Source organism: Panthera pardus, unplaced genomic scaffold (genome assembly GCF_024362965.1).
Source record: "Panthera pardus isolate Hobbes unplaced genomic scaffold, ASM2436296v1 HiC_scaffold_9, whole genome shotgun sequence".
Taxonomy (NCBI): domain Eukaryota; kingdom Metazoa; phylum Chordata; class Mammalia; order Carnivora; family Felidae; genus Panthera; species Panthera pardus.
The window spans coordinates 7,157,310-7,184,492 of NW_026527024.1; the positions used below are offsets into that span (position 1 = coordinate 7,157,310).

The 27,183-nt window shown below is 53.9% G+C and overlaps 1 protein-coding gene and 1 long non-coding RNA gene across 5 annotated transcripts in view; both read right to left on the reverse strand.

Moving 5' to 3' along the window:
* PTPRN2 (protein tyrosine phosphatase receptor type N2) overlaps positions 1 to 27,183 on the reverse strand; it is an 814,681-nt gene that overhangs the window by 283,788 nt on the left and 503,710 nt on the right. The window lies entirely within an intron of this gene.
* Positions 12,574 to 14,398, reverse strand: LOC109252452 (uncharacterized). The gene is made up of 2 exons (XR_002074022.2): positions 13,250 to 14,398; positions 12,574 to 13,150 (listed from the first exon to the last, which is right to left on the reverse strand). It is a non-coding gene; the product is annotated as an uncharacterized LOC109252452 (long non-coding RNA).

A 27,183-nucleotide genomic window follows, 5' to 3' on the forward strand; every position in this document is an offset into this window, starting at 1 on the left:
TTTGATCTGTCTGGTTTTCAGCCTCACGGGACACTATGATTTTACAGTTTATTTTGTTTACATGTACTCCCTTCTTTACTGCTTTCTTTGCTGGTTGTTCTCTGTATCTCAGGTCTTCCTTATGGGATCACTCTCTTTTGTCTGGAGTAAATCTTGTAGAATTAACTTAAATGAAGATCTGTTGGTGGCAAATTTTCATTTTTTTGAACGTGTCTTTATTCAACCCTTCTTCTTTCCCTTCCTCTTCTTTCTTTCTTTTTTAACCTGTCCTTGTTGAGATGGCCTCTGCCAGTGCGACTGCAGGCTGACAACTGTTTCCCCCCCGAAAACGGAGACCTTACTCCCCTGTCCCCGGTCACACGCTGGTGGCTGTTCCGTGGCCTCACCGTACGAGTCTGGGGCCGAATGCTTCCCGCTCCAACAGACTTCTTGAGTCTGAGGACCGGCATCTTCCAGCGGGAGGTCCTTACCCATCCCACTGTCAAATACGGGCTCCGCCCACTGTCCCCTCTGGGAATTCCCAGTAAACGTGCATTTGTCTTTCTGTGTTTTCCATTGAGTTCTCTCTCTCGGCTACATTCTCGATAATTTCTCAGTTCTGTCTGTGGGTTCTGGTTCCCTCCTCAATTACATGTAACCTGTCACTAAACTCACCTCCTGAGTTCAGAATTTCTGTCTTTCATTTTAAAAAATTCTATTGTTTGAGAAACGCTTCTTGGCTATTTGTGGGACTCATTTTATCTCCCTCTGGTGTTTCTTTCGCAGACTGACATGCGGGTCTGCGGTTATGCTCTGGGTCTACTGCTCACGCTGTCTGGAGCTTAATTTTGTTCATTCTTTCGGGTCACTTTGCTCGCGGTATCTCACTCCCTGGCACGTCCTGACCCCTACTTTATCGTGGACCCCTACTTCTTGGGATCTTAACTATGGGGATCCTTCTCACTTCCCTCTCTGGGAATCCGGAGGCCCTGCCAACTCGCGATCACTTTAAAAGAGATTCCTCGCTTGAGATTTCCCAGACCACGCAGGGGTTTGCCTGTGGAAGGCACGCTGCGGTGCGGGCTGCCTGTGGTCAGCGCCCTGAGGGGCACACGCCCTCCCCCCCATGCATGTCCAGGTCAGATGGGGGGCAGCTGGGGTTGCCACACAGTCCCCGCTATTCTGAGGTGGTCCTATGTGACTTTCACTTGGGCGAGGGTCTCTAAGAATTTCAGTATCGCCAGATGCCTGATGTGATTACTAAGGTATCTGTATCTTTGCACTCGGCATCTTGGGCTCTTTTCTGAAGGAAAAGAAGGGTCAGCCCTGTGTCTGCTCCTCCAGTGCACCGGTGGGAAGAGGGACCCCCAGCAGTTCTCTGCGAAGCCCCCACCCCATCCTCAACCCCTCTGCTCACGGGGCAGTAACCAACCTACTCTACTTTGACGCAAAACCCTGGGAAACTAAACGTAAAGCGTGTAACACGTTAAATAATCTGGCAATTGTATATCATATGAAACATAACTATAAACAGATGTGTATGAAATTGTCAGATTACTCAATGTTTGCATGCAATTTGTGCAGGAACTCTTGCTGGGACGGTGGAATAGCAAAAACAATCGCGCCCCCTCTGCAGAGCACCTCGCATGCGGACACCCCACACCCCGAAGCTCCCACTTATCAGACGGGCAGACTTAGCTCCTCTGAACGTGGCGCTGCCACGTTCTCGGCGTGGCTCAAGGATGTGGGCTAGAGGTCGCCTCCTGCCTCACTCTCCCACGGATCATGAGGGGGCGCGTGCCTCACTGTGACAGACCTCTCCTTTAAGTATCTTTTATTCATAAAACAGAGATGGGAGGACGGTTCTGGAAGCAGGTGTTTGAGAGGCACGAAAGGAGGAGTGTTAATGCCGCCACATTTGCACTCACCAAGTGCAGGGCTCCCTGACCCACCGCGTAGCCCCTGGGGGCGCACTTCTGACGTCCCTCCCGGACCCGCTGGCCAGTGGCCCCCGAGCGGGCAAGCTTGCACTTGACATTCTCTGCCCTTCCGAAGCCGCTGGTGTCTCTCTAACGCCCTGCATAAGGTGAAGGCACAGGGCATGGTCCAACCTCACTGGAACAGCGGGTCTGGAGTGCATTCTCTCCTTGCAAACTGAAAGGTCGATTTGTCAAATGCCTCAGGGCCCCAAGAAAGGGTCTCTAGCCCTTGTTTTCCAGCCATAACCGAGTAAATAAATGAGACTTTTATCTGCCGGTCTCCAGTGAAGTCTCTGGAGAGCGGGCAGGGCTTCCGTGAAAATGCAGCTTGGCTGTGCGGTAATAATAATGACAGGCTGGTAAAAGCTAATGTCAGCTTCAATTTCCAAGTCATTTTTCAAATTATTTTAATTAGATATTGTTTCAATCTCACTTACATTAATTTAATATCTGATATCAACATTTCAGTTTTCAATTTGTTCAAATGATTTTTTCCAGTCTGCCTGGTTGCCTGCAGTAATTTAAAATACAATGTTTATCTTCAGCAATTTTCGGTGCGTGGGTCCTGGCGAACTGCTATGTTCAATATAAGTGACAGGGAGGGAGGGACCACGGCACTCTGCAAAGATGGAAATTCACCTCCTTCCCATTTCTCTCTCAACATTAGAGTAAGCAGGTAAAGCTAGAGGTAGGTGCCCATAATAAGATTTTCCACCAATTTCTCTGTGTAATTGGCTTTCCCAATGCAAATTTCAGTGAAATCTGATGAAGGTTTTATTATTATTATTATTATTATTATTATTAACAGTCCTCTGGACAAACAGCCATATCTCCTTATCAACACATTTTCTGACAATTTTCAGCCATAAGGCCTGGAGCCTGCCCCCCAAAGAGCCTTCTTTCCAGTCGCACTGTAGCGGTTTTAGGTTCTGAGTTTTGTTATACCTGTCCCTGCCCACATATTAGCACAGACTTTGGTAAAGACACCCTTTGATCACAGCAAACATGAGGTTAAACTCAGCCTCCACATTACCAAGTGAGAGGAGGCAGGGATCTGTAGGTGCCCAACTAAGATGAGAGAATTTGTTTTCTCCTGAAGTTGATAGTTAGAATATGCAGATCTAAGCTATGCTTGAAACGTCTGAAGCACTTACAACAGTGAGTGCACGTTCCAGGTCACTTGAGAACAATATAAAACAAAACGTGATCCACACAAAAGAAATAGAAAGGAGGCACAGAAAGTGGAGAGCATGAAAGAAGGTAATGAATTAAAAACACACACAGTTACAACAATAAATGTAAATAGGTTAAATTTTACTCCCAGGACAAATTCTCCCACTTAGGCCAAAAGTGTTATCTACAAGAAAGACACCTAAAACAAACCAGATTAGAAATATTAAAAACTCAAAGGGTAGGGAAAAAAATAAGGTAAGTATAAACAGAAATGAAGGAAGGGCCATAGTATTCACATCAAGACAATATACAATTACATAAAAAGTTATTTTTAAGTGAAATAGAGTAATTGTATGTTAATGTTTTAAAAATCCAAAATGAAGGTACGGTGTATGTGCCAAGAAATCAAACAAAAACACTGCACTTGGTAAAGGAGAATTGATGTGCCTCCCATGGCTTGACAGACAGAAGACCCAACAGGCACCTGCTTCCTATGCTCTGGGGACTGTGCCCAGCACTTTCTCCACCTTATACTATGTGCCCCACAAGATAGGGCCTTTCACTTGTCCCCTTGCACTAGGGAGGAACACTGAGCTCGCTGCAGGAAATAAGTTCCCTTCCTAAAGTTGCACAGCTAATAAATGGCAGACCAGCCTTGATGCTCTCCCCAACCCACATGGGGGACATACAGAAGACAACTCAGTAGTGGCTGGTCAAATTCTATGGCATAGAAACAAAAATATAGCCGATCAGGTATTAGGTCAGGTATTAGGTAAAGGAGGCCTTCATGATTTCCAAAAAGTAAAATTTACATAAAAAACCTAATAAATTAAAAACTAGTAACCACATAAAACAAAACTGTCCAATCAGTTGGGTATTTAAAAATACATTTTTCACCAATTCTTAGCTTAAAGAAGAAATCAAAACTATGATTTCAGAATACTGAGCAAATAATGATACAAATACTGTAAATCTAAACCGTGTGAGGTAATCAAAGCTTTCATCGTGGCGGGTGTGGGGCAGTGATGTTTTCATGGCCACTTAAGGAACATAGAAAACAAAAACTAAGTGTTCACATTATGGAGCCAGAACTTGAGGAGGGAACATGAATAAGAAATAAAATTATAATTAATAAACTATAAAAGAAAACCAGGACTGATGAATAAATCCAAAAGCAGGAGTTTAGGCAAAAAATACATAAACTCTTACCAGAAGTCTAAAACAGAAAAATAAGACACCTCCAACCCTAGGACTACCAAAAATTAATAATGAAACAGAAAATATAAGCAAAGGTACAGTGGAAATTTTAGAGTTACGAGGTAATACTACTACTTATGTATAAATATTTGGAACTCTTAAGGAATTGAACTATCAGCAAAGAAAATATAAATTACTGAACTGGCAAAGACCGAAGAAAGAATCTGAATAGACAACTATGAAGAAACAGAAAACATTGTCAAATCTCCTTGAGGAAACGGATGAGCCCGAACGTGATAGAGCAAAGTTCATCGGGAAATTTGAGGGGTCAGTGACCCTGTGTGGGCACCTCACATGCCTGTGGTTGAGTGAGGAAGCCACAGGGCACAGAGGGTCAACACCAGGGGCATGCCCACTGTGGACTGAGGGCAGTTTGGGGGCCTGCCAGGTTCCTCTTCCCTTTGAATGTCCAGGACCCGAAATGTTCAGAGCCTCTAAAGCCTCTTGGGAGAAATACCCTTCCTGCCACACCTTATGAAGCCGGAAGCTGAGTTGGCCAAACCTGTAGGCCGGCAGCTGGTCTCGGGTGGATGGGCAAAGACAAGTCAGTGGGGGAGGGACAGTCTTCTCAGTAGGCAGCACTGGAGACACTTGGCGTCCCCATGCAGGGAACAGAGCTGGCGCAGACCTCACACCTTCCACGTTGAAACCCAAGTGTGAAAAGCAAAAGTATGAAACTCCTAGAGGAGAGGACCGGAGAAAATCTAGGTGAGCCGGGCTGGGCGTGACGTCAGATACAACGCCAAAAGCATGATCCGTACGAGAAAAAATTGATAAGGGGAACTTTGCTAAAATTAAAAACTTCTCCTCTGCAAAAGACGTGATTAAGAGAATAAAAAGACAAACTAGAAGCCGGGAGAAAACGTCTGCGGAGGACACATCTGACGAAGGACTTGTGTGTACACAGAATGTAAGCAAATCACACAACACGTATAAAAACTCTTGGAAGTCAACGGCAAGAAAACAAACAACCCACGACAAAAAAGAGGGCTCACGATCGGGGCAGGTGCCTCACCTATGAAGGCACACGGACGGCACACAGCGCGTGACAGGACGCTCCACCCCCCGCAGCGTCAGGGAAACACACGATTACTGTGACGGGAAGAACAGCTTCTGCTCTTCTGAGCTGCTGTCCGGGCCTCTCACAGCATGGCCACCTGCCCACGCCCCGAGCGGGGCACTCAGATGAAGACCGAGTCCCCGCTCTGCTTTTCCTGGGGGCCTTTTCCAAATAGCCACTTAGAGCTGAGCCTCAAAGAGCGAGTGGCCCCCACGCCCACCACCGTGTGGGTAAAAGGCTCGCCAGCCTGCTCTCCATCTCTGGTCACTGGTGACCCGGGACGGGGATGCCGCCCCTCGCTCCCTGCAGCCCCGTTCAGAGATCTGTAAGTAACGATGGGTCTGCGTGGGTGCAGTGAAACTACGTCTTCGCTCAAAGCGACCCTGCGGGTTTCACTTCCCAAAGTGGGAGCCAGGATGCTGAGGGAGCCACCTGCCTCCTCGTGGGGGTGGCCGTGCCCTCGTGCAGCAGGTCAGGATCTGCACATTCCCGAGTCAGTCCACCAGCTACGGGCCCCCGGCACTATCACACGCCGATCAGAGCGGCCAAAATCCAGAGCCCCGACGACAGCAAGAGCCGGCGACGATGTGGAGTGACGGGAGCTCTCGCGCACTGCTGCTGGGAGCGCAAAGTGGTGCAGCCTGCTTGGAGCCCAGTTTGGAGGCTTCTCACAGAAGTAAACGCTCTCGCAGCACACGGTCCAGCATTTACCCAGAGGAGGTGAGAACTTACATCCACGCCAACACCTGCGCATGGATGTTTCCAGCAGCTTTATTCGTAATTGCCAAAACTCGGAAGCAACCACGATGCCCTTCAGTGGACGACGGGGGAGCACGCTGTGGTCCGTCCGGACAGCGGAGCATTATCGGTGCAGAAAAGAAATGAGCTGTCGAGTCATGGACAGACACGGAAGCACCTTAAACGCGTATTACAAAGTGAAAGAAGCCGATCTGAAAAGACAGCGCACTGTGCGATTCCAACTCCGTGACGTTCTGGAAAAGGCACAACCCTGGAGTCGGTACAAAGACCCGGGTTACCGGAGGTTATGGGGGAGGGATGAACAGATGGAGCACTGAGGATTTCTAGAGCCGTGAAACCATGAAGGGAGACGCACGTCCTTGTGCATCTAGAGAAACCCACAGAACGCACAGCAGAGGAAGGACCCCGAACGTACACCACGGACTTGAGTCGACGGCGATGTGTCAATATTGGCTCATCAGGCACAACCGACGTCCCACACCGACGTAACGTGTCCGTAACAGGGCACCTGTGGCAGGTGGGAGCGACGTGGGAGTCCTCTCTACTTTCTACACGGCTTTTCTGTCAACATAAAGCTGCTCTAAAAATAAAGCCCATTGGAAAACCAAAGGTTAGGAGCTGGTTGTTGGTATTTGCAGTACAGATGACCCTGGGAACTTCAGGTAAAGGGCAGCCAACTGCACAAAGATTATTGCTGCAGATTTTTAGTGGTGAGCAGGGGTCTAAGCAGCAGTTACCACTGTCCAACCCAACTGACTGGCGCTCTGTGTCTATCATCGCATTATGGGACTTAAAAAAATTGCTTAAGTTCACTTATTTATTTTGAGAGACAGAGAGACAGCAAGTGGGGGAGAGGCAGAGGGAGAGAGGGAGGGAGAGAGAGAGTCTTAAGCAGACTCCATGCCCAGCACAGAGCCGGACACGGGGCTCGACCCCTTCAATTCGGAGACCGTGACCTGGGCTGAGACCGAGTCAGACGCCCGACCAACCGAGCCACCCAGGCGTCCCAGGGCTCTTTGATTTCCAAAATCCAGGAGACAGGGCAGGAGAGGAGAGGGGCCCTGCAGGAGGGCGTAGCCCGGCTGCCTCCCCTCTGCTGCGCCACGGGGCCCTGCACCGCACCCCAACACGCGGCAAGGAAGGAAGGGGACATCTGCCCACGGGCCGCGGTACCAGAGGCTGGCTCCAGGCCGGCGGCGGGTCCTGACTCTGCGGCACCGGGATTCCCCGGGAGACCGTATCCACTGCTAAGTACCGAGCTAAGCAAGATGAACGTTCTCCCAGCTGAAGACAAGCTAGCAAGTGCGATTTGCTTTGACCGCTTTGTCAACGTGAGCTTTCTCTCTGGGCGCGGCAGAAGCCGCACTGTGTCAGGTTAGGTCCCCTCCCTTCCCAACGGCGTGAGGCAAGCGGTCCTCACTATTCATTAGGAAGGGGACGTCGCGTCCTTCTGCGGCACACTGAAATCAGACTGAGTTGGGAAAACATTTTCAATATTTCAACTGACTGCTTCGCTAAGTCACAAATAACACAGCTAATCCATAAGGTCACTGGCTCACAAAAACCTATTTGCTCTGCTTCAGAGCAGAGTGAAAATATACGATACAAATGATGGCACGGGTATCAAGCCGGCTCTGGGACCGGCCATCCCCGTGGATGCCTATCGCCGCAGGTAACAAATTCCTCCTTCTCCTTAACGTCATTCTGATAAAGACCCCAGAGACTGCTTGCTCAGGTGAACACGTTTCTTTGCAACCAGGGTTTAATGTAAAGTTTAGCCTAAACTGTGTGTGTTTTCATACGGGTCTATAAAGAAAACATCGCTCTGGGTTTTTCGTGTTTATCCTAACGCTGTAAGGTGCACAGTGTTACAGCCACCCCGGGGACGTTTTCCAACCCAAACTCGAAAAATCAGGTGAGTCACCAGGAGTCCGTGCGGGTCGGGTGGGAGCAGCCTCAGGGCCTCATCGCTGCTGTTGCCTGCGACCCAGATAAGACCGGGCTGGTGTGTCTGGGGCAGGACAAGATGGCCCTGGCTCTTCAGGGACCATCCAGACCTGGGGCTAACGCTGCCTGAGCCACAGGACACGCCAGGCAGAGCCCGGCTCATTCTTCACGAGAGGTGGGGGAGGGGGGCCATCAAGCACACTTGGCTGGAAAAGACGCAGAGAACGTCGTCCGTATCCGCACGAGCCCGTTGGTCCAAACGGGGGCCCAAAACCAACCTCTGAAGATCCTGCACGAGCTCAACGGGCAAAGTCAATGATCATCAAGCTTCTCAGGGTCTCACACCCCATCCCCTCACCCAACAGATAAGAAGCCAGGGACACGGAGAGGTCGGTTCTGCGAAACGACTCTGACAGGTAGAGCTGGGGATCCAAGCAAACCAATGGAGGGTTTTCAAAGGATAATGTGAAATCTCTTCAAGAAAACTACCTGGACATGGTTTTCAATTCGATGGCAGCTTGTTAAGGGCCCGCTGGCCCACGATGGCAGGTGGCAGGAGAGGAACACCAGGAATGGAGGGGTCTGGAAAGCCCATCCTAAAGGCTGGACTGGAAGGGGAGGGGCGTCGGGGGGCCCACAGTAGTGCATTTCCCATGCCCGGGGTGGGGGCAGTCGGGCCTCACGCAGAAGCCCAGCTCCAGGACAGGGGAGGGCAGGGACGTTGGGGGGGTGGGCGGTCCCTGGGCCTTCTCAGGGTGGCTCCCGCTGGAACCCACGCACTGTGCACGTATAAGGAGGAATTCTCAGCCGAAGCGTCGTCAGCAACAATCCTGGGTTTCGATCGCGGTCGCGGCTGACGAGGCCGGTAGGGTCTGGCAGAGGCAGCGCCTCCTCCTGGACGTTGTCTGAACCCCCGTCCCGGGATGGCCTCGGGGGCCCCAGGGTCGGTCTGGTGTCAGAGCTGGACACAGAGCAGCCACAGGTGGCTGTCCGCTCGTGGCACGAGGCTTTCCGAGCTCAGAAAGAGGATGGAAGTACAGAGTTCACACGGTTATGGAGAAGGCGCCCTGGCTTGCTCTGGCGAGGCCGGCACAAGCACCCCCTGCACCGGCCGGCCAAGGCCCGCCCTGCCAAACAGGCACTCGCCCCTGCACGCTCGCTGCCCAGCTCGCCCCAGTTTGCATGGTTCACGTTTGCAGTCCTCACCGTCTGTAACTGACGGGAACAGCAGCTGACGCCGGGAAAGGCAAAGGCAGCGGTCGAAGTGCAGTAAGTGTCTCCTTCTTCCAGAATCTTGCAGAGTCCGAGTCCGCGCCTCTGCCGGGCCCCAAGTGGCAGAGAGGGTCCCTGCACGCCCAGGCCAGCTTGGCTCCACTCTGTCCAGTGGCTAACTCTCTGACTCCCCGCGGCTGGAGGCCGGCCCTGCCTGGGTGGGGGTGGGGGAGGCCAGCGGAAGCCAGGAGGTGCCTGGAGCTGTCACGTGCACAGGGATCGCCTGGGATCTTGTGGAGGCGCAAGACTGTGACCTAGGGGCTGTGGCTGGGATCCTGCATTTCTGGCACAGTCGGGCAAAGCCAGCGCTGCTGGTCAGGGCCAGTGAGGTGTCAGAGAGAAGCTGGCACCAGCAGTCACACCCTGGAACAGTCGGAAAAGCACGAAATGACATTTGAAAAGGGAAACCTTGGAAGAAAGGCGGGCAGTCATTTGCAGCATTCTGCGCCAGAAAACTCCCCCAGATTTCTCTTGTTGCGCGTAATTCTAAAACCTCTTCTCAGTTTTTAGGAGTCTCTTATGTTTTGTCTCCCTCCCTCTCTAACCATCTTTTTTTCTTCCCCTCCCCCATGGTCTTCTGATAAGTTTCTCAGGATCCACATAGGAGTGAAAACATGGAATCTGTCCTTCTCTGTATGACAGATTTCACTTAGCATCACACTCTCCAGTTCCATCCACGTTGCTACAAAAGGCCATATTTCATTCTTTCTCATTGCCACGTAGTATTCCATTGTGTATATAAACCACAATTTCTTTATCCATTCATCAGTTGATGGACATTTAGGCTTTTTCCACAATTTGGCTATTGTTGAGAGTGCTGCTCTAAACATTGGGGTACAAGTGCCCTATGCATCAGCACTCCTGTATCCCTTGGGTAAATTCCTAGCAGTGCTACTGCTGGGTCATAGGGTAGGTCTATTTTTAGTTTTTTGAGGAACCTCCACACTGTTTTGCAGAGTGGCTGTACCAGTTTGCATTCCCACCAACAGTGCAAGAGGGTTCCCGTTTCTCCACATCCTCTCCAGCATCTATAGTCTCCTGATTTGTTCATTTGGCCACTCTGACTGGCAAGAGGTGGTATCTGAGTGTGGTTTTGATTTGTATTTCCCTGATGAGGAGCGACGTTGAGCATCTTTTCATGTGCCTGTTGTCCATCCGGATGTCTTCTTTAGAGAAGTGTCTATTCATGTCTTCTGCCCATTTCTTCACTGGATTATTTGGTTTTCGGGTGTGGAGTTTGGTGAGCTCTTTATAGATTTTGGATACTAGCCCTTTGTCCGATATGTCATTTGCAAATATCTTTTCCCATTCCATTGCTTGCCTTTTAGTTTTGTTGGTTGTTTCCTTTGCTGTGCAGAAGCTTTTTATCTTCATGAGGTTACAATAGTTCATTTTGCTTTTAATTCCCTTGCTTTTGGGGATGTGTCAAGTAAGAAATTGCTGCGGCTGAGGTCAGAGAGGTCTTTTCCTGCTTTCTCCTCTAGGGTTTTGATGGTTTCCCGTCTCACATTCAGGTCCTTTATCCATTTTGAGTTTATTTTTGTGAATGGTGTGAGAAAGTGGTCTAGTTTCAACCTTCTGCATGTTGCTGTCCAGTTCTCCCAGCACCATTTGTTAAAGAGACTGTCTTTTTTCCATTGGATGTTCTTTCCTGCTTTGTCAAAGATGAGTTGGCCATACGTTTGGGGGTCTAGTTCTGGGGTTTCTCTTCTATTCCATTGGTCTATGTGTCTGTTTTTGTGCCAATACCATGCTGTCTTGATGATGACAGCTTTGTAGTAGAGGCTAAAGTCTGGGATTGTGATGCCTCCTGCTTTGGTTTTCTTCTTCAAAATTACTTTGGCTATTCGGGGCCTTTTGTGGTTCCATACAAATTTTAGGATTGCTTGTTCTAGCTTCTAGAAGAACGCTGGTGCAATTTTGATTGGGATGGCACTGAATGTGTAGATAGCTTTCGGTAGTATTGACATTTTAACAATATTTATTCTTCTTTTTTTTTTTTAATTTTTTTTTTCAACGTTTTTTATTTATTTTTGGGACAGAGAGAGACAGAGCATGAACGGGGGAGGGGCAGAGAGAGAGGGAGACACAGAATCGGAAACAGGCTCCAGGCTCCGAGCCATCAGCCCAGAGCCCGACGCAGGGCTCGAACTCACGGACTGCGAGATCGTGACCTGGCTGAAGTCGGACGCCCAACCGACTGCGCCACCCAGGCGCCCCAACAATATTTATTCTTCTAATCCATGAGCATGGAATGTTTTTCCATTTCTTTATATCTTCTTCAATTTCTTTCATAAACTGAGGGTTTATGGGGGGTGGGAGGGAGGGGTGAGTGGGTGATGGGTATTGAGGAGGGCACCTATTGGGATGAGCACTGGGTGTTGTATGGAAACCAATTTGACAATAAATTTCATAATAAAAAAAATTAAAAAAAAATTAATGAACAAAAAGCTTTCGGCACAGTATCTGGTATGGACCAGTACTCAATAAATGCAGACCCGAGATTGATGGTCAAAAAATAAATAAATAAATAAATAAAAAGGAAACATATATTCTCTAGGTAAATAGGAAAATAATTCAAGAGAATATTCTTACTCTCTTCCCTGATGCGTACCTGTAAGATTTTCTACTTGATTCTCTGTAACCCTAGTGAAGCCCAAAACTAGAATGTTCAGCAAAATCCCCAAACATCCTATTTTCAATATTTTTAGAATTCAAACTTCTGTTTAATAAGTAAATAATTAGTCATACATATTGATGATATGAATAAAATTTCCTGAAATTACAAAAAACAAAAACAAAAACCAAAAACCTCTTCTCCCACAGATGAGAGCAGTATTTGCCTACAAAATATCTCATGGTTTTGCCATGGCTTTCAGTACACACACCCTAACCAGGGCATGTCGGTATAGACTTTCTTGAGCTCTCGAGACATACGGATCCATCATCTGCCTGTCTGTATACTTACTGTCCGTCTACCTATCATCTGCTTCCCACCACGGCAGCTACAGGAAGCCGGAGATGAGAAACCCCTTTGATCGAGCACAAGCCAGGTGCCATATTAGAGTTTTACGTATATTGCCACGAACTCTGAATTCAAGCGAGATAGTGACAGCTCAGTGGAAACAATGAGACAGCAAGAAGGGATCTTAGAAGTCGCCCAATTTAATCCCGATCCCGTTAGGGAGCGGGCGGTGGAGGCTGGGCGGGCCTGGCCCTGGCCACGGGGTCTCTGAGCAGCAGCCTTGGGGGAGGTCTCCCGCGTCCACGCGCCCTCAATAATCGGGAGCCACGTCTACTCAACGCCCACAGCTGACATAAAGGAGCCCTGGGTGAGTGCTAAGCCCTCAGCCCTGGGCAGGATGCTCTCTGCCTCCTGCCCCTGGAGGTCGTCTGCCCCGTCCCCTGGCGGGTGGCTGAACGCTGCTCCATCTGTGTCTGGAACTCTGGCTGCAGGGGTCCCAGCACCAGAATGCTCCCGGAGCAGAGTCCCAAAGACAGGAAACCCGGTGACACCGACCTCCGAGGGCAAAGGCCGGCGGTGTGGCGCGGGCGAGCATGGTGGGTGGGAGACGGGGCGTGAGGTGGGCCGTTGTGAAACGCAGATGCTTTTCTCAGGGCAGAATTAACATTTCGCGCTCCCTTCCGCTGCGAAGTCTGTGGGTTGTGACGAGGCTGAGCGTTCACCGGTGTCTTCTGTGCAGGACGTGCGTCTGACTGGCTCCTCGTGAAGAATGGGGGGCAGCCGTTACCTTCACTTGGGAACTGGAGGACTGGAGCGTGAGCTCTTTGGGCAAGAGCCACCAGCCCAGCCAACACTTACCGGGTGCTTACGGTGGACACGCTGTGCCAGGGCGGCGTGGGCATCTCCCCATCTGAGTCCTACAGCGACCCAGCAGGGCGCCGAGGCCTCCCGAGGTCACGAGGCGGTGGGGAACTCACACCCCAGGGCGGGCTCTGCACTGGAGTCCCCCCTCCAGCTGCCTGCAGGGAATGGCTTCCCGCCTCCTGGGGGTCACTCACTCACCCACGGGTCACGCCCCGTGAGCCGGGAAAGAGGAGCTGGTCAAGTGCTGTGCCCTGAATTTGGGAGACCTAAACACGAAGGTCTGTGCTACGTAGGGGAGCCCCCTCCCCAGAAGCGCTCTCCCTCTCTCTCACCCCCACCCCGTGGCTGCCCAGGCCACGCAGATCCGCCTTGGACCACCGGGGTCCCGAGCAGCTGGGGTGGGGTTCACGTGCCCCGGGAATGGAATGGTCTCACCCACACGCGCCCTCGGAGCACAGGCCGCCTCACCCCGATTGGCACGCCTTCCTCCCCTCCCACCTCCCTGCCCCGTGAGCCTCGAGGTGAGCCCTCCCCGTCACTCTCACCGACTCTGTGGGTCTCCCGGGTCAGGGACGACTCCCCACGTGCAGAAACCGTCCTGTTTGTTGAAGTGACTTGTGCCAGAGGCAAGCTTCCTCAGAGAGCTTCCCCCAGTACCCGGCGTCTCAGGGGGACTCCCCCCCCCACACCCTGCCCAGCACATCTCTGAATAGGAAGGCAGCCACCTGGGGCCAGGCCCGAGGTCAAGACATGCCACCCAGCCACGTGCCCCGGACACACACGAAACTGACGGTGCCCACCATGAGCTGCGGGGGGAGAAGCAGGTGAATCATACCGCGAACACCATCCCTGGCTTGCCCCCAGGCCAGTCAGGATGCCCCGCAGAGAAAGCCGGGGCCCTGGGGGCGGGGACGCAGTCCAGGGCGTCGGGCAGACCCCAGGACAAGCTCTGGGCTTCCCCGCAAACAAGCCCGGTGTCACTTCCTTGCCACGTTTCCCTTGACCACAGCTCTGGAATATTCCGAGCGCGCGGTGCGTTAAGCGATCGCAATGACAGCGCGCTCGCATCCGTGACTATTTGGTCACAAACGTCTCATCGGCCAGTGTCTCTGGCAGGCTCTCCTGCGTTGCCGCGTTCGGGGTGTAGCGCCCTGCTCTTGACCACCTTTGTGGGTCGGCGTCCTTTCCCGCATGTCCGCGAGCTGTTCCCCGTAGGTGAACTCTGCAGATGGACGGGCTGTGAGCACCGCCAGCCTCCCCGTGCGAACGGGGCCGGGATGGGGGGGGAGGGGGGCGTTTGCTTCCTTTACTTCTCCTGCTTCCCACTGCCTGATGTGGTGCCGGAAATACCTTCCAACTCCACCCCTTCTAGAAGGGGCTTCCCTGGGCCAGACAGATGAAGGAGCAGACAAATGTCACCCGGGCAGGGGCAGCCTCCGAGGAGGCCAACAAGTCGATGCAAACGCGGGGCTACTCACAGAGCAAGTACTGTGTGGATGAACTGAATCTTTTCGTGGGAGTCTAAAAAGTCTTCGTTCGTTGCCCCCAAAATCTGAATCGCCTTCCTGCTCCTTTCGGCAAGGGAGCCCCGCCAAGGGTACGGGCGAGCGTGCGGACCCACGGAAGGCCTCCTTCCTTCCCTCACGCGAGGGGGCGGGCGGCACGTGCCCTGACGGGGCCGGGGGTGGCGGAGAGGAACCGAGAGCCCCTTCCGCAGCTGCGGGGGCCGCGGCCAGACGGGGCTTCTCCGCACCGGCGCCCGGAAGGGCAGCCACGGCCGGGGGACGTGGCCGTCTTCCGAGCTGTCTGAGCCTGGGTCCCCGGCTCTGCCCGCCAGTCCGTGCACCAGCCAGCGGCTTTTCAGAGCTTCGCGGCTCAAAGCTGGCTCTGCCGCTTACCGGCAGGAATTCTGAGAGAAAGCAGAGGCCCGGGCTGAGGGAGGGGTCCCCAGAGGGTGAGGCTCAAAGGCCAGTGCCCTGGCACGAGAAAGGCGGGCCCAGGCACGCTCGTGTCCTCGCTCTGCCGAAAGGACACGCTGGTCCGGGGCCGGAGCGGGACCGCTGTGAGGGAGCCCCCTCTGCTCGTGCACACGATGGCCCGTGTGTTTCCAAATGAATGCTGGGAAGGCACTTCAGGAAGGGCAGTTCCAACGAGCCGGGCCATTAGCCTACCATCCCGTTTTCAGGAAGCGCGGCGTTGGTGCAGATTACTGATTCCTGAGCGGTGCTCAGAGCCCTGCAGGCTCAGCGGCCTCTCCGGGGCTCGTGAATGAACCAAAAAGTACGAGTCCTCTTTGATTTATTTTGATGGGCAATTCTACATTTTTAAAAACGTTTCTTTATTTTTGAGAGACAGAGCACGAGCGGGGAGGGGCAGAGAGAGGGGGAGACACAGAATCCGAAGCGGGCTCCGGGCTCCGAGCCGTCGGCACACGGCCCGACACGGGGCTCGAACTCACGGACCGCGAGATCGTGACCTGAGCCGAAGTAGGACGCTCAACCGACTGAGCCCCCCAGGCGCCCCTATGGGGTAATTCTATAGACTCTTTGTTTTAAAATATGATTAGGGATTGTTTACCGTAAGTTGTGAGACCGTTCAAAGTTTAAGCTTTAGTAAACTCAACTTCGCAAATGCCTAGAATTTACTATCGATGAACTCTACGTGCCAGTGAGAACGGCTGCTGTGCACAGCGCGTGTCAGAGCTCCTACTGTATACAAGAGCACCAACACTGGCAGGAAACCTTTCAGTGGGCCGTGGTTGTCTATTGCCATTTTAAACGGCCCTCCCCCCCTTATTTTTTTTAAACACGTTATTTTGACATATATCAGAGTTACAGAAAAGTCGTAAGAATACCATGTGGGACCATGCATACCTTCATCCAGATTCCCCAAATGTAACTTGTTTTTTCACTATGCTCTCCTCCAAATTCCCTCTGTAATTTACGCTTATATTTTAATTTCATTATTCTGAAGCTTTTGAGAGGCAGTTGTAGACACGTTATCCCCACAAGGGCATTCTCCCACATAATCACAGTACAGCTCCTGAGGTCAGGAAATCGACGTTCACTTGGTACTAATATCTAATCAAAAGAATTCATTCATATCTGTCCAATCGTTCCCAGTACCATTTTTATAACAAAACCAAAGCCTAGATCATTGTCACGTCTCTGTCCTCCCATAATGAAAAATAATTTCCCAGTCTTTCTTTGTCTTTCGTAACATCGAAAGTTTGAAAGAGTGCCCATCAGGTATTTTGGGGAGTGTCCCTCACTTTGAGCTCTTCTAAGGTTGCCTCGTATCAGACGCAGTTTTGCACTTTGGCAAGAGCAGCACAGGCGTGGTATGTGTCCCTCTCAGTGTGTCACATCAGGAGGCGCACGGCTGACTCGTCCCACCGCAGGGGCCGTGCACTTGCCTCACGTACAAAGCCACTGTCCACCGGGTCTGTCGCTGCGAATGTCGTCGTGTTCCCACTGCAGCTGACACATGCCTTAGGTGAGACCCACCCTGATGTGCCTCACGCTTTTACCCCCTCATTTCAGTATTATTGACGATCCTTGTCTCAACCAAATATTATGAACATTTATTTGATCTTAATATGAAGAATATCAAACGTCAGAAGATTTCAAAGGCAAATATGAGAAACTTACATTCTTACTGCAACAGAGTAAGAGGGGAGGAGAGGGCGGGGGGAGTCTGAACAGGAGCTGGTTCACGCACATGCTGTCCTGCCATCATTTGTACGTGAGCGAACATTTGGGAGTCTCAGGCATACGGGATTCTTCTTCCGCTGAAGCAAAGTCTCCCTCTTGTTTTCGTCTTTTTAAGGAAGCGAAGCCGAGCTCCTTCCTGTTTCCCACTCCTCTGTGCACCGCCCCTCAGGCGGAAGCCTCCTGCCCCGCGCGGCCGACAGCTCCTGGGTGAACAGGGCACCACCCGCCCTGGCCGCCTTCGCTGCAGGCTCCCCTCACCTTCTTTGAGCATTCGTGTCTCTCCTACTGGGCGGTTTTTAAGGGTTTCTGGCTTTGAGACCTCGGCAGCCTGGCTGGGATGTCCTTGACTCTTCTCTTCTTGCTCCCATGGCTTGGGGCTCCCTGGGCTTCATCTTCCATGGGGGGGGGGTGGAGGGGGGCACTACGCATCACCCTTCTTTCCCTGCTCCCCGGGACTCCTCTTATGCATGCGTTTGTCTGCTCAACACTCCTCAGGTCCCTGGGGCTGTCTTGATTTTTTCAATATTTTTCTCTGTTCTTCAGGTTGGATGGCTTCTATCGATCTGGCTTCGAATTAGCCGATCCTTTCTTCTGCCGTCAAGCCGATCCAGTGAACTTTTCGTTTTACAGATGCTTTTCTTTTCTCAGATCTCTGTGTGGTCTTTTGTATAGTCTAGTTTTCTGCACAGGTTCCCCATGTGCCCAATCATACGATCGTATTTTCCTTTTAAATTCTTGGGCATATTTGTAATAGTTGTTTTAAACTCCAGAGTCTGTGTCTATTGACCACTTTCTTTTTTTCTCCATTATGGGTCACATTTTCCTGCTTCTTCACACATTTAGTGATTTTTTTTTGGTACGGTGGACAGACATTTTGATTGGAACAGTATAGGAACCTAGTTACACCTTATTAATTACTTTTTAAGTTAGAAATAACTTTATTTATTCGTTAGTATCTACCTGTCTTTCTTTAGAGCCGTTCACTTTACACTGTGCGCCAATAGGTTTTGTAATCTGGAAGTTCCCGTCACTAAAGGAAATGCAAACACTTTCTCCTGTGTTATCTTACCCCACGTTTTTCTGAAACAGGGATGCTTAACGTCATTGGATTTTACTGCAGCTACTACACGGATGTGTGAAGATTCAAATGGAGAGGAAAGGTATTCTGCCTCAATTAATTTTAAAAAAATACCGGGAGTCACAAGGCTTAGCTCTCCGTTTTGTCGCGGAGATGACACACGACATCACGGGCTCTGTGGGTTCCACGGCCATCCATGTGACTTCTCAGACGAGAATCTGTTGGCCATGTGCTTTCCCTCTGCTGCACATCCAGTCATCACCAAATCCTGCTGAGGGTCCCGTCAGTACCATCCGGTCACCCATCTGGGCCTCCCCTGCAAACGGAAGCCAGGAGGGTGCCTAAAATGCAAGGCTGGTCACGTGAAGCCCCCAGAGGTGCTGCACACGTCTCATCAGACGGTCCTGAGCTCCCCGCCTGTCCTTCCAGGGCATCGACCACACCCCGCCAGGTGGCTTTTGGGGCTTTTTGCATACGTCTGCTTCTGGCAGAGGGCCCTCCCACCTCCCTCACCCATGCCAACCTTCCTCGCTTGGGGGGGTTCCATCTCCTCATAAGTCACCTTGCGGGAAGCCCTTCTGGCACTTCCATGACCCTAGGGCAAAGGCTGGTTTTTTGTGGAGGCCACCGTGCAGGTCCCTAGCAGAAGCGGAACGTGGACTCAGAGCTACTCACATGTGAAGCCTGGAAGATTTTGGAGGGGGACGCGAGGTCTCTTGTCACCTGGGCATGAGGGGCCCCAAGGGTGTCAATGAGGAAAGGAAAAGGTAAGAGAAGACGCTGATCCTTGATTTCTGGGGCAGATCGTGAGGGCTCTCATTCCATCCACATCGTCCTAGTCCAGAGCCTGACAAAGAGCATTGACGGGAGAACAAAGCCATCCATGGAAGGGTCCCCAGTGGCTTAACACCTCCAAGTGTCACACTCGAGGGTGACTCGGGTGAGGAGGTCACACTGAGATCTTCATCTTTTACCCTCTGGAGAAGATGCTTAAAAAGCCCGAGAGGCACTGGACCCATTAGTCCACAGGTCTTGCTCCCGTCACCAACTCCGCTCGTGGAAGAGAACGAGGTGTGCCCTCTGAGTTTCAGGACGAGTCCTGGCTTGAAAGGGACTGACCGCCTTCAGCCCTTAAAGCTAGAAGATGCGAGCGACGCGTGTGGGAGGCTGCACCCCTTAAATCTTCTAGCTCTCCCTCGCCCCGTTCTCACGATCAGGGGACGTGAGCCTTGCGGCCATCTTGCTCAACGGCACCATTTTCAACCGCTGTGACTTGGGGCTTAATAAGTATTTGACACATGTCGTCTCTCGCGCTGGCACAGTCAGGCTGAAATTTGGACATAGCGTGACATGTGGAATCTTCCAGATCTGAGGCAAAATGCATGGTGGGGCTATTTCGATATGTTTTCCTGGTAACTTGAGCCCAGCTGTTCAAAGACAAGAGCAGTCTCCGTGAGGACAGAGAAGGCAGCCACGGAATGGGCCGGACACAGTAGGAAGTCAAGCGTGTGGCAGAGTCATGAGGGGTCTCCTCTGCCGGCCAGAGGTGGCAGTCTCAGGGCCGGAAATTCCTGCACTGACTAAGGTGAAAACGCAGGGAGCGCAGTGGCCGGATGGGGGCCATGATGAGAGGAAGGACACGTGAGCTGAGCAGGTGAGCACCGCCCGGGGCCGTTCCTGGGGACACTTGGCTCTGCCCGGCCTTGTGGCCACAAGTCCTGGGGTGACCACCCAGCCGTGTCGACACAGGAGGGGTGGGGGCAGATGTGAGACACATAGCATCGCATGAGCAGACGGCCGGGTGGACCACCTTCCACGCGCTCCCGTGTGCCACGAGCTCAGGCCGGCAGGTGGGCCCAGGGAGGGCCTCTGTCTTCTCGATGCCACACGACAAAATGCAGAGTCAGGATCTGAACCCATAGCTTTCAATGTTGGAACTATCATCTCAGCACACCACACATTACATGTGCAAGGCGTGTCCAACTGATGGAATTGTGGGTAACCATCTTCCCAAAAGTTCTATTTAACATCACGACACGTCATCTTTCTGATACACTGAACGTGATAAGGTTTTTTTAAATTTTTTTTCTTTAATGTTTATTTTTGAGAAAGAGAGAGAGACAGAGCATGAGAGGGGGAGGGGAAGAAAAAGAGGGAGACACAGAATCCAAAGCAGCTCCAGGCTCCGAGCTGTCAGCACAGAGCCCGATACGGGGCGCAAATGCGCGAACTGTGATCGTGACCTGAGCCGAAGTTGGACACCCAACTGACTGAGCCACCCAGGTGCCCCTAAATGTGATAATGTTTTTAGTGAAAATAATCACCTTTTGGGGGGCTCAGTACTTATGCAGAATGATTTCATTTCTAATGGTGAAACAGGGAGCTTTTACACCTGTGGGTGTGGCCCAAGAGAAGAATGGCCACATCAGGACGGGCACAGGGCACTGAAGGCAAAGGAGCCGGGCTCTTCAAGGCCACCGATGCACCACGAGCACAACACGAGCTGCCCTGCTCACCACTGTAGCCACGTGACTTCACGTTAAGTGAAAGAAATCAAACAACCTAAAAAATGTATCTCCTCGGTTACATCAGCAACATCCCACATGGCCGGTGGTTGTCACATTAGAGGCAAACATCTAGAGCATTCCCCTCATCGTGGAAAGTTCTAGGCCAGTGCTGCCCGAGGCATTGGTGCTGGCCCCTTGCTGAGTGCTGAGTCTGGTGGGTGGAGCTCAGCAAGGGGTAGAAATCTCTGTGGGCCGAGCTGTATCTACAGTGAGCGCAGGGACATGAATCCAATTTGCCAGAACCAATGATCACAGAAGGGCGGAGCAGTCCAGAGGCCTCGCGCGGAACGTCCAGTGTCTACCGCAGCTCAGTGGGAGAAAGGGACACAGATTTTGACCTCCTGACTCCTTAGTCCTACATTCTCTCTGGTATAACCTGCAATTTATTTTTATATCCGGGTGTTTAAAATGTGTATGTGTACCTCACACTGGTAAGTACGGCAATTATCCAAAAAAAAAAAAAAAAAAAAAAAAAGACAAGTTTTGGCAAAGTGGAAAAATTGAGACCCTCGTGCCCTGCTGGCGGGAATGTGAGACAGCGCGGCTGCTCTGGAAAACAGTATGAAGGGTCCTCAACACTGAAAATACAATTACCATGTGACAGGAATTCACTCCTGGGCATGTACGAAAAGAACTGAGCTCAAGTTCTGGAAGGAATATTTTGCCCTCCCGCGGCAACGTCAGGACCAGCCCCGACTTGACTAACCACGGAAGACGGACGACCGAAAACTGGTCTGTCTTCCGGGAAGTGGCTGGTAGCCTCTGACTGGGACTGGGTGGTCCTCTGCCTTCCGGACAGCCCTCCCGGAATCCCCCGCAAACAAGGTCATTTTCCGTGCTCGGAGGAGGTCTGTGGGAGTGTAAGAAGGAACAGTGGACCCAAAAAACTGGATGGGGTGGGGAACTGAATTCTTTGAAACAAGAAAGGGCTTAAAATCCTTAACATCTCCAGTCTTATAGCAAATTGACTGTGAGGTGTTATCTCCCCACCAAGGACTGTGGCCGGGCGCACCGGTCCCAGCCTGTCCCCATTCCCCACCAGAGCTGGTGAGGCCCCGTGAACCTTTCCACCTGCCACACTCAGGCCTCTGCCGGACGGGCTCGGGGCTGGCTGTGCCTCCCTGCCCCGCGTCACTGCGCTCCCACCGGCAGAACCCAGATCCGTGCCTGTAGGCAGCAGTCCTGGGGGCATGTTGACTGGGGACCCCCAAAGACAGACGGGGGCAGTGAAGGGATTGCACGTACTGCTGGGTTCTGGGGTGACAGTCTCCCTGAGGCTCGTGCTGAAATGGCAACGTTCCGGTGGGAAGCAGAGGTGGCCTTCCCCCTGGTGCCCTGGGGGAAATGATGTGTGTGGAGTCCAGCTCCGGCTGGCATCCTGCGGGGTTTGCCCATTTAGGTCCACGTAAGGATGAGACCCGCCTTCCCCACAGCAGAGCCCCCCCACCTGCCCCGTGCCAGGCACCGGTTCAGCGAGTTCCAATCACTGGTCGTTAATAAAGTGGTTTTCACTCTTCTTCCTTCCCTTTTACACACTTCTCAGCAGCCCCGCCGTCTTCCCGAGGTTGCCCTCCCCCACAGGGACCGTGTTCTCTCCCAGCGTGCAAGCAGGCCGTGGCTCCTTGTGCCCGTTGTGCCCGCCCACCACCCAGCCAGCGGGCGACGTACTCCCTGTTCGCTGGACCGTGCCAACTAGCTCCCCCTGAACGTCAGGATCACTGAGTCGCGGGACCAGGTTGAGAAAACACAAAACACAAAGACAAAAAGCAAAGGAGAGTGTCAGCGAAGAGTGAGCGGCCTGGGGCAGGGAGGAGGGGCCCATCAGCCCCAGAGACGGGCTTGGCTGCACTGAGAGGCCCTGCAGAAGACTCCTAGACCCCAGCCACGGCGCCTCCTACGCGCCACCCTCACCCCCATGCTGTGCACAGTTCCTGACACGACGCCCTTTGAGGCACACTTCTGGGGAGGAAAAGCAGAGAGCACCTCCCTGAAGGGAGCTGAAGCCACGTAAGAGCTAAAACAAACGTAGGATGTGCCGGTCACTTCAGCAGTCTGCACAGATGCAGCAGGACGCCAGGCTGGCCAGCGGGGGAGAGTTCTGTGTCCTGCCCCCGTGGGCGGGTCCCCCTCTGCACGGACCCTGGTCCTGCCCCCGTGGGCGGGTCCCCCTCTGCACGGACCCTGGTCCTGCCCCCGTGGGCGGGTCCCCCTCTGCACGGACCCTGGTCCTGCCCCCGTGGGCGGGTCCCCCTCTGCACGGACCCTGGTCCTACCGCCGTGGGAGGGTCCCCCTCTGCACGGACCCTGGTCCTGCCCCGTGGGCGGGTCCCCCTCTGCACGGACCCTGGTCCTACCGCCGTGGGCGGGTCCCCCTCTGCACGGACCCTGGTCCTACCGCCGTGGGAGGGTCCCCCTCTGCACGGACCCTGGTCCTATGTTGGGTCTACGTGCCCACACGCTGTACCTGTTCTGAGAGCACAGGAATTACTGCCTCTACCCCCGGCAGCAGCTCTAACACTTAGCGCAAAACCCGAAGCACAGAGGTGTTCGGTGACGCGTGCAGGTGGACGAAGACCTCGGATGGTCAGTGCGATCCTTCTACAGAAAGGAGAAGGACCAGTCGCAGGGCCCGATTCCCTCAGTTCTACCCCCAAATGCGGACCCAGCTGTCAGGAACCACCACGTATAGGAAATGGTCCCCGTCTATGCCCCAGGGCATCAGGGCCTGGGGGTCCCTGGAGAAGTGGGAGTCGGGACAGGGTGGTTTCACAGCACGTTTCAGGGCCCCCTGCCTCTGTCCTCACCGAGCTGACGTGAGCTTTCAGCAACGTAGCTCCCTCAGTGTAAGATTAAGGGCTTCGTGAGACAATTCAAACGGCCTTTCGATTCGAAGATTCCAGAAAACAGTCTGCACCACGTTTGGGTGGGTTCACGATGAGCTACCCTTTCAGGTGCATGCTGGCTGCCTGGGTCACCCGCCAGTGGCCAAGTGACACAGAGCCCCCAGAAACGGAGCGAATTACCGGCAAGACCACAGCTCCGGCCAGCCCGCTGGCTCCCGCCGACCGGGCCTCATCAGGAGCCCTTCCCACGTGTTCTGACAGTGCTGGGCTCCGTGTCCCCTGGAGATAACTCAGGAAGGCTTTTGCTCTCCGCTCTGGGATTTCCAGGAAGCACATCACAATTAAAATGCAGAACGGAACCCCATTTTCTCAGCGGTCCTCGAAGGCCCAGTGGATGGGCCTGAATGACATCGAGAACAGTCGTGACAGAGACTCTGCAGAGCAACACGATGACACGCGGTGACTCCTCACCCAGCCTGTCCCAGAGGCGGCTTCTCCCTGTCGCCCCAGCAAAGTCACTCCCGACGGCCCGCAGCTCCACTGTGCGGAGGGCACAGTGGGAGGCTGGACCAAGGCCGCGCGGGACCTCCACGTTCGCCCCTCCGCCCACTGTGGGTTCTGGCCTCGCCACCGCGGCCACCGCTCCGGAGCGCACGTGGGGTTCCTGTCCCCGCTGAACGCGGGACAGGGGACCGGCAAAGCCCAACGGCACCCGTGGATGGAGACGCCAGAGAGAGGACGGTGCCATGTCCCCGAGGGTCTGGCACACCCACCGGAGGCAGCTGTGATCTCGTAGCTCCGGACCCAGTGGCCACGAGGTGACCTGAGTATTGCCCCGAGGTCCTGCCAAGTTTACCCGACCTCCAACTCTCACTGTGCTTCCCCACGCCGTGCTCACTCTTCGAACGTGGGGTTGTCACCCCAGCCTCAGAAAGGAACAAGAGAGTGACTCTCAGCTCCTCCCTCCTGGTCTCTGGTGGCCGTGCATCACCCGCGCTTCCTCCTCTTGGACCCTGTCCTCCCTTTCCGTTCCTTCTGGAATCACGGGGTCACTGCAGTCGTGGCGGGACTCCCAGTCTCCACCCTCCACTCCCCGAGTCAGAGCTGCCTCCACGGCCCCGGCACCCCAATTCCCGCAGCGCACAAGCGCCCCTGAGCACCGCCGGGAGCCAGGCAGTGACGGGCAGCGGGACCCACCCCGGGCGGCAGCTGCTTGTGCCCACAGTCTCACGCTGCGCCCTGCACACTCTCGAAGGCGTCGAGGCTCCCAGGAGCCTTGTTCCCGCGCACCATGCCGAACACCGCCCGCTGTTTCGGGAGCAGACTTTGCGGGCACTCACCTCACTGGCGGGCAAAGCCGTGAGGCCACCGGGCGTCAGGAGGGGAGGCGGGGAAGGCGGACGAACAGCCTGGCAGCCTTGCTCGGGCTGGAAGTGACGAGTCCAGACTCTGACCGGCCTCGGCCCCGGGGCGCCGACGGGACTTCCAGACTGCCCACCCCGAGGCCTGGCAGGCCGTCCGGCTCTGAACCCCGAGGCCTCCCATCACTGCGACGGGAACCCGAGGCCCTGTGAGGGTCTCTGCATCTGTTTTCATTTCCTATTGTTTTTTGTCGTGTTTCATCTTTTTATTCATTTTTAACCCAAATCCACTCAGATTACCTTACTCTTTCTCTGCCGTCTTTAAAGGGTGTGTCAGGCTTAATCGGACATTTCTGGTAAGTACCTTAAATTGTTATCACTGTGCTTGACAGTTCGGGTCCGGAGCCTCAGGCCCCCGGGACAGCGCGTCTGCTCTCCCGTTTGCACACAAACGACCTCCACAGAGAAAGTCTAGCCTTCTCTTCTTGCCTGAGAGAACCCTGTACGGGCGCCCAGACGAAAGACTGCGTGGGGCACAGGGTCAGTAGCCTGCTGCCGTGGTCACACCCTGGGCTCAGCCCAGCCTGGCGCCTGCCCATTAGGCTCGGGTCCACCGCCCACAGGTGTCGCCGCCCAGCAGGCGCGGTCATCAGTCTGAGTCCAGACGCTGAGCGGCCCGAATAAGCCTTCCTCCGAGAGCCAGAAATTGTGACGAGAGGGTCTGCTGACAAATTTTCTTAAAGAAAAGACCGATGGAAAACGATCCCTGCAGGCATATTCGTAACGTTGTAAATCTACAATTGTTTGCAAAAACGTAACACTTAAATCAGAAGTAGAGCTCGACCCGCTGGCTAAGAAACAACCTAAAAAGGTCAGAATGTGTCAGGTGGACCCTACGCCAGAAGGGGCGCGAGCATCCCGAAAGGAGACTGGGTGTCGAGGGACCCGCTCTCTGGGCGGTCGGCCAGCGTCATGCTGGTGTGGCAGGTGCCTGGCCTCCCCCGGCGTCTGCACTGCAGCCTTCCCATGGGCCCACCGTCCTGGCCACACCTCCGTGCCCACGCTCCTCCCGGCGGGGAGTCTGTCTGTGCACCTGTCTGTGCACCTGCCCCGCCTGGGGGGGGGTCCCCTGAACCCACCCGCCCCTGGGGGTGGGGCATCTTTGCACCTGCCCTGCCCAGAGGGCGTCTCCCCACACCCACCCTCCTGGGGGTCTCCCAGGGCCCCGCCCAGGTGTCCGGGCCTCTGGGGCCACAGCCGCACATACTATGCCCGGTGACACAGCCGTACTCAGCGCTGCTAAGGGATACAGGCACGTTTAGGGAGTTAGTGCGAACTTCGAAGTAAACATTGCATTGAATGATCCTTCCAGCTCCCAGTTCTGTAATCCCCCCACACGTGGAAAGAAGGATGGTCACACATCTGTTCCAGATAACAATGGTTTGATTTTCCATCAGTTTTCACAATTCTCTCGAGTTAGGACTACAGGTTGGTGCCTCCTAGATGCTGGGCATGTTTTACGGTGGGAGGAATAAAGCGGATGGCTGGCTGCCAGCTGCCCGGAGACAGAGACGGGGTGACGCCCACCCAGCATTGGTGGAGGCCCACGCCCCTCCCCAGCGGCCCTTCCAGGCCACGCCCCTCTCCCTCTCCAACTTGTGTTTCCAGGACGCTGACCACACAAGCCAGTTCCACCAGCCTCGGCCCATCTCCCAGACGCCCCCCTTCGTTCACGGCCATGACCTGCCTGTCGTGCACACAGCCCACATGGCCCCCCAGGGCCCCATGGGTCCCGAGACCACGCTCTTCTGTCCCGGCTCCTTCCCCGTCAGCACGTCTTGCCCACCCCAGGCATTTCAGGCTGCTCCCTCCCTCACCTCTAGTCACAGCCCTGCTGGAGCTCGCCCGGTCCCCACACCTGCCCTGCCGGCTCCCGCACGACCGCTTTCTCGGGCCCACCCAAGACGGCCCTCAGAAAGCAGGCGGCCACTGCGGCCTGGCTACGGTAGCCCCACCTTCAGGGAACAGCTGGGGCGCAGCCTGACGATCCTCAGTGGGGCCCGGAGCCTCTGTCGTCGCTCTCCCCGAAACCCAACGGCACCAGGGCCAGACGGTGGGGCCGGGAGCCTGGGCCAAGCCCCCCGGGCTCTGCGGCCGAGGGACCGAGGGCACTGACCGCCGGGGGACACCGGGGCGGTGGCATCTGACACGCTCCTTCCCAGCTGGCTGCTGGTCCGCATCGGGAGGTCACCCACTGGCATGGACGGGAGCCACGGTAAGTGGACCCGGGCTCTGGTTCGTTGTGTAAACTAGACGGCTTACGGCAGGGATTTTGTGGTTGTTACGCCCACACCCACGCCCACACT